This window comes from Marmota flaviventris, chromosome 11 (genome assembly GCF_047511675.1).
Source record: "Marmota flaviventris isolate mMarFla1 chromosome 11, mMarFla1.hap1, whole genome shotgun sequence".
NCBI lineage: Eukaryota > Metazoa > Chordata > Mammalia > Rodentia > Sciuridae > Marmota > Marmota flaviventris.
In genome coordinates, this window is record NC_092508.1 from 3904865 (window position 1) to 3912889 (window position 8025).

Here is an 8025-nt window from a genome sequence, read left to right on the forward strand (position 1 = left end):
CCTACACAGGCCTGTGGACGCCCACAGACAGCCACACCTATACCCTGGTACACCTGGTACCCGAGCAGGGGCTTCGCAGCCTCAGCGGTCCTGCGTTTGGGCCTGACAAAGCCTACAGAGGAGACTGTCCAGAGCACGCAGGGTGTCCAGAGCATCCCAGCCTCCGCCCACCAGGTGCCGGAGCAACACCCAGTGTCTCGGGACACTGCCATGTGCTCCAGAGGGCACGGTCAAGTTGAGAACCAGGGCTCTGAACTGTCACAGGGCGGGGACCTGGAGGTCTGCACTCTGGAGCACCCCTGAGGCGCAGCCCTCCTGGGAGAACGGCACCTCCCACGGTGGGGAGAGGGGGCCTCGTCCCCACCCTGTCAGCAGGCTGCAGGGCCACTGTCACACGGTTGAATCTGGACACAGCATGTTTCATGGGGCCAGGGAAAGGTGGTTCAGGAGCACATTTCTAGGGGTTGCACATCCTGTTATCACAAGCTGCCGAAGGGAAGGAGGCGGACGACAGCCTGACCCCAACCCTGCCGGACCTGCCAGGAGGCACCCAGCTCTGGTGTCAGAGGAAGTGCTGTGAGCTGAGGGGCTACCAAGAGGCCCCGGCCTCCAAGCCAGGACAAGTGCACAGAGCAGCACCCGTCAGACACAACACACAGCACAACACACACCACACAGGCAACACACAACTCACACCATTCACTCCACATGTATACAATATGCCACATGCATGACACACACACAACACACCACAAACACACCATATACACCACCTATAACACAAAGAACACACATCATAGTACTACACATATACAATACACCACACACCGTATACACACACAGTGCACATGTAACACACCACATACAACACAAATAATACAAACACACCCACCAGGTAACCCATCTCACACACAGCACACACGCAACACACATATCACACCACAAACACATATGCATATCACATATGACAAACAATGCACAACTCACACCATTCACGCTACACACAACATGCTACACACAAAATACATAGAACACAGGCTATACAAATCACTTGCCACACACATCAAATTTGACATAAAAAACACAACACATGCCATACACACTACACACATACCACACACACATTGCACACCATACACACTACATGTGAACAATACACCACGTACTTACTACACATATAACACCACATGTGCATAATGCATACCATATATGACGCAAACACATGTGCCATATACACTACACACAAGTCACCACACACATGCCACACACCACCCAGAGCATGTACTATGTGTGTATCACACCCATGTACATGTGAGCACACACTACATGTGCCACGCCACACACACACCACACACATCATTCATGCGACACAGGCGTGTGCTCACTGCACACGCTCAGCACACATGCACACACATGCAGGCGTGGGTTTTCATCATCCCCGGGCAGCTCCCTCTGTACCTTTTCCTGTGTCTTCCTCCGTGGCCAGGAGATGAGCTCCATGCTAGAGCCGTGGCCATGAGCCCTGCAGGACGTCCAGATCTGACTCTGCACACCAAGCACCGGGCAGCACTGGCCCAGCGGGAGGGCCGTGTCCTGGGAGAGCACCTGACACTGAGGGACGGGTGAGTCAGGGACAGAGACGTTCAGGAGGCTCAGGAGGAGATGTGGGAGAGCCCGGGGGTAGGCCATGGGGACCGTGCAGGACCAAGCAGGGAAGCCTCCCGTTAGACACTGATGGACTCACTGGCTTGTCCCTGTCCCCCACCCCCACTGTGTCAAGAGGGTCCCCACAGGAGACGGAAACAAAGCAGGAAGCCCAGTTAAAGGTCATGAACCACAGGGGGATAAATGGCTCACCTCCAGGATCCCAGCAGCGTGTCGGACCTAGAAGTAGAGACTTGGTGACTAAGGGAGTGAGTAAGGGCAAGTGCAGTCACGGACAGGGCCCGGATCCAGCAGGATCAGTGTCGTTGAAGAAGAGGTTCACAGAGCTCGCTCGCTCTCAGCCAACACAGGGGCCACGAGAGCACGCACAGAGCTGGTGGCCACCTGCAGGCCAGCACAGGAGGCCTGGGGTCAGGCTGGCCTTGCCAGGAGACCATGGACTTCTCAGCCTCAAGGACTGTGGGAAAGCATTTCTGATGGTCATGCCACCCAGCCTGTGGCATGTAGTCACGGCAGCCCAGACGGACTGCTAGGCTGGCACAGGTCAGTTCTCTCACCGCCATCAGAGAGTGTGGGAGGCCGGAGAGGGAGGGGGAGTGAGGGAGGGGGAGGTCCAACCAGGGGCAGAGCGGGTCTCACGCCCTCGAGTCGGCCCTGCTGTGAGGCACGGGAGCAGGGCTCGTCCACCACTGAACCTCCAGGTCTGCCCACAGGGGCCGAGGGCATTTCTAGAGTCTTCCTAGGCAAGGAACCCAGTGCCCGAGGGCAGCAGCTGGAGGGAGTGAGTCAAGGCTGTAGGAGCAAGTGTACAGCCAGGTGGGGAGAAGCAGGCTGGGCTGGGGCGGCCGGGAGCCGCGTTTGGTATGTGGTAGGTGATTCAAAACTCCCGTAAAAGCTGGGTTGAGGAGAAGAGGAGGAAGGCTATAAGGAGATACTGGGTGTGGGATGGCCAGGTGAGCCACGAGAGCCCAGCCTGGGGCGTGTGGCCTCCGCCTCTCTCAACTGCAGAGTCCGGCAGGCCGGGTCAGCCTGCAGCATGTGCCCATGAGCAGAGCCAGGAGAGGTCAGCGTCACAGGGACCGCCTGTGCCTTTTAGAAACCTGTGTTCAGTGGGACCAGTACATTCGCAGCCAGTGAGAGCGGAGAACGTGTGTAGTTAAAGTTTTCCACTCCTGTGAGACCCATTCACATTAACCTACCGATATCTCCATCGTGTCCCTGCCTGTGGTGCTGGGTGGAGACTGCCTGGCCCCTGGTCCCAGCCCCAGGACCTCCCTATAGAAGTCCTGCATGGCCACTGCCTGCAGCAGGGCTGTGGCCCAGGGTCTGGCTAGTGTCAAGTGGTCCTCATGAACAACCAGCTCTTCCTCAAACCCTAGGGAGAAAGGAAGACCAACTGCACGTGTCACCTGTGCATGAGCAGGCTGCCCAGGCAGTCCCAGACTCCAGGTGGCTGCATTCATTGTACGGAGCGGGGACAAGGAACAGGGAAGCCAAAGGAGGCTGCCACCATCAACCCAGAAAGCCCAAGACGGCTCTGTCCACTCCCTGACTTCCTCGTCCTGAGTCTCACTATCCATCCTCAGAGCAGGGTGGTCACCACAACCTGTGAGTCCCACCCAGAGACTTGCTTCCCTGTGTAATAATTAACGGCATCAGTGTTCTAACCTCTGGATGCCCTCTATGCCTAAAGCATCCCTTCTAAAGGTGGCGGCATCCTAGGAGATAAGGCCTGTGTGCTATGCTTGGTCTCCTGGGAGCCTTCTGCCTTTTCCCATCTGAAGGACCATTTCCTCTGGCTCTGATTTCCAGGACCATCTCTCCAGGCTGCCCGTGGCGGTCTCTCCCCGTCTCATTGCCCGTCCCTGTTCAAGCATGTCAGAGGCATACACGAAGGCCCAGGCATGGCTGCCATTTAAAGACAAGCAGGGAGCACGGCACACAGTGGGCGCTCAATACAGCTTACCCGTCCAGTGACCGAGTGGCGAATGCGCGGATGGGTGAATGAGTTAATGGGAACAAGTGCGGAATCAACTGGGGGGGGGGAAGGCCTTCATCGGGCACACAGCTGGGCGACGGGCGATTTTTTCATTTATGCTTCGGGATCCGCTCGAAATTCAAATTGTCATTACAGCGCGGCACAGAACACAAGCGGCACTTTGAACGACGACCCACAGAACGGGACGGTGGGGAAACGTGATCACGTCCTTCCTATTGATTAGGACCCTGCAAAAGGGAATGAAAAGATGGGCTTCAAACGCTTTGACTGTGAAAGGCCAAGAGGAAGGCAGCCCTGCGCGGCCTGCTGAAGGCGGCCCCTTTCAGTCACGCCACCGCCACCACCAAGACATGTCTGCTGCCCACCACATGGCGTGTTGCCGTGCCAACATACATTCTGAGTCACCCAAGCAGATTTAATGTCATCGCCACGAAGACTTTCTCTTTGCCTTTTCTTGTGAGATTGTTAAAAGGAAGATTCTGACCTACCTAGGAAATCATTTTAATCAGTTTCGTTCCGGAAATAACTATGGGAATTCAGATGTTTCCATTCTGCTGCTTCTGGAGATGGCAACAAATGGCTAATGAAGCTTCTGCTTTCCCCCCAGCCCGCGGGTGAGACGCTGTGATTGGCAGCCGTTCCAAATCCCACATGGCAGGGCCAGAGTGCATAAGCATATGAAAAGCTCGCAGAAATGAAGCTTGTGAAAATGAGAAAAAGCCCCGAAATCGGGCCTCGCTCCTCATATCCCACACAGATAGCCATATCCTCCTTCATTCAGCGTCCTGTCCTGCGGCCACGACTCTCAGGGCCCGAGAAGCATGGCCCTGGGAGCACAGCAGCGTCATGTGCTGGTGCTGCAGCCGTAGCCAGGTGGGCAAGACCCGCTCCCAGCAGGGGCCAAGCCAGGGCATGAGGTGCACAGAGGAACGCGCCATCTCAACGCTGACAGGCGACCCAGCCAAAGAGCACGCGAGGGAAGCACCCGAGGAGCAGAGAAGGGAACGTCCCAACACGGCTTGACCGGTTTCTAAGAACACCTGGGTGGCCCTGTGCCGGTTTGGAGCACAACATTCATTGCTTTACCTGTTCATTCAACTACATCGATTGGCAAGCGTGTGGTCTCGATCTCTGCCATCACCTCCGATGAAGGTGAAGAAGTGATTCTGTGGGCAAGGTTCAGGGGAATGTTGCCAACACCACCGTGCTAGCAAGAAGCTTCCTCCCTGGCCTGGTGCCGTCCCGTCGGCCACTCTGTCCACTATCCCTCTTCTTTCTGGGGCCTCTTAAACTAAATATTTTCAATATTAAAATGAAATTTGAAACCTCCCAAATGCACTTAAAAGATTGACTAATGCTTAATGTGTGTGTATGTTTCCCATGAGCACATCTTTTATATAAACCCTAATGCACTGAATTCATTTCATCGAAGTCCACTTGGCCACAATGAGAACCCTGGCCTGAGTCCCACACACGTGTCTCCCTTGCCTGTAGCTGGAGTCTTGGGCCAGGCTCTCCACCCCAGTTCTATGGATGTCTGAGGTCTGGTATTCTGCGTCATGGGGGTGCTCCTGAGCACCTGAGTTTGAAACAGCACCCCTGGCCTCAACCCCTGAGGGCCAGTCGCATGCCCTGCCCAAGTTGTGACAGTCAAAATATCTGCAGACATTGCCACGTGTCTCCTGGAGGGCAAAGTCACAGTTTGAGGTAGACGGGCCTCACCTTTTTGGTCACTGCCCACAGGCGGACACTCCCCCCTCCCTGTGGCTCTGGAATGCACTGTTCTGAGGAAAAATGCAGACTGTACCCAGAGAATGCAGATGGACCATGCGGCCCCTGAGCACGGATGGTGTATGCCCTGGGCACTGTGACAAACCCTTTGCAGCAACTGTCACTTGGTCAGTACAACAACCCTATGAACAAGACCATCTTCACCTGACTCCAGAAGCAAGGAAACTCAGGTCTAGCAAAGTAAATCCTTCCGCGTCCCCCAGGACAGTAGGCGGTGATGACTGTGGGCTGCACCTCTGGCTGCCTATGACAGAGTCCCAGGCCTTACAGAAGGTGGACCTCAACCGTAGAGCCCAGGCCCTGGTCAGACTGTCCCAGACATGACCATGGGGATCGTTTTGTGTGTGTGTTAGCTATGTGGGCTGTAGCAGGTGCCGTGTCTGCATGTGCTCGTGTGTGTGCATAAAAACTGGCCTGAGGTAAGCAACCTCTACTAGAAGGGTTGACCCAGGAACCATAAGCCTTGGCAAATCCCACCTGCACCCATTAATTACAGTCAGTGTCCTCAGGGCAGAAGCCCTGTGTCTAGTAGACATACCATGCCCCTGAACTGCTGCCCTCCAGAGACCCAAGAAGCCTCCAGGTGTAGTGACCATATGTCTCGATGCTCTGCCAGAGCTGAACACAAATGTCCAAGGGCTCTCGTCCCTGGTTGCTGGGACGAGCACTCACAGGAGACCTCGAGGGACCAGTAGTCCTAGAACCGACAAGCATTTGCTCCTTGGTGCCCAAGGAATTCCACATCCAGCATTCTCAGTGGCCTAGCTTTCCTTCTTCACTTGCAGGAAACCTAGGTGTGATCAAAGCACGTTGCTTCCTCGTGGAACCAGATGGAGCATCTGACGCTGATTCACAAGAACAGGCCGCACTGGGGACCTCTGGCATCTCACGGCCAAGGAGGGAATGGTGGGCATGGAGCGTGTCCCCTCTCTCGGGGCGGGTGAGAGCCCCGGCCAGCAGCGCCCAGGCAACAATGGCAGGGCTCCAGAGGTCATCAGTTGCTAAGGGGTAATAGCTTTCTTGCCACCTCAGGAGACAGGTGTTTTTAAACACTGGCCACCAAGAAGGATGACCCTGAAACCAAAGAATTTCAGACCCTCTGGTCTCTGGATCCCCAGGAGGCCAGAAGCCTTCTGCCCAAGGCCCACCCAAGACACGATTCCTTCTACCTCCTCCATGTCCACATCTGTAGGGTGGGACAGAGGTCCCTTTCCATCTTAGAGGATGAGCACTCTCCCTGTGGTACCTTCTGCACCCGCTGACCTGTGTGTCCAGTCTTGCCATCGCTCCAGGGAAGAGTGTTGAAGCCCAATTCAATCGAAGTAAAGCTTCAGGGTCCCAATAACCTGGGATCCATTAGGAAGTCTTGGAGTCCCAGGCAGGACTGCAAAGGGGATTTCTAGAAGGAGCGGGGAGCACTCATGACAGTGGGTGTGCACCTGCGACATGGTGTGTCAAGCATATTGGAGTTAGCAAACCACTTCCTGGCCTCGAAACTCAGGCTGTGCGACCTTCGCAGGAAATAGGTGCCCGCCTGCAGATGGTGCCATCTGTGGCCCCCAGGGACCCTGGACTGTGAGTATGGGTGAGCCCATATGAGCAGAGTCTATCCAATAGGGCACCAGCCCCAGCTCTCAAAAGAATCCACCTCCGTGGATGGCACTGGGGTGGGAAGGGCCCTACTCTGAGCTCCCACCCAGAAGCCAGGCCTGCAGAAGTCTGCGGCTTCTGTGGCTGTGTGTGGAGGTCGGCCGTTCCAAGAGTGCTCCTCCAAGGGCTTCTCCCAGCGCAGGTTCCTGTGGAAATGCACAAGCCGGGAGCTTGCTCCTTGTCTCAAGAGCAGTCAAAAGCCTTCCCTTAGCCTCAGTCTCACTTCTGCAGTTTCAGTTATTCACAGCCCAAAAAATGCTCCATGGGAAATTCTAGAAATACACGATTCCCAAGTTTTATGACTTTTATTACAGAATGTTGCCATAATTATTCTATTTTATTTTCAGTAATTGTTGTTGATCTCTGTGCTAATTTATAAATTAAACTTTGCCATAGGTGTGTATGTCTAGGAGAAGACATAGTAAATATACGTAGTATACATAAGGGTTGGGGACCTTCCAGGTGTCAGGGGATCTTGGGATGCATCTGGTGCAGACGACAGGGGACCACTATAATTAGCTGGTCTATGGTAAAGAGAAAATCTTCACAGGAAGTGTCAGTCAGAGGTCTCCTAAGAAGGAGAGGGAAAGCAGCCCTTGTGCCTTCAACCCTCAGCAGAGATGGCATGAGGACTGTGACGGGTGGCCCTGGTGGCACAGGAGTCCTGGCTGATGCAGGCCTCACGTTGGCTGCACCCCTTCTGCCTCCGCAGACCTCTCGCTGCACCGCCTGCCACCTCCCTCCCCAACACACCACCCGCTGAAGAGCTTCTAAAATACTCAGCACCTTTCATGTCATGCACCCACTAACCCTCGGGTTGGCTCGGTGGCAGTTCTCTTTATACTTACTCGGCGGGCCTGCATGTGCCACGTGCGTCCACAGAGCATCACCATGAATGCTACCTAATGCAAGCACGCTTT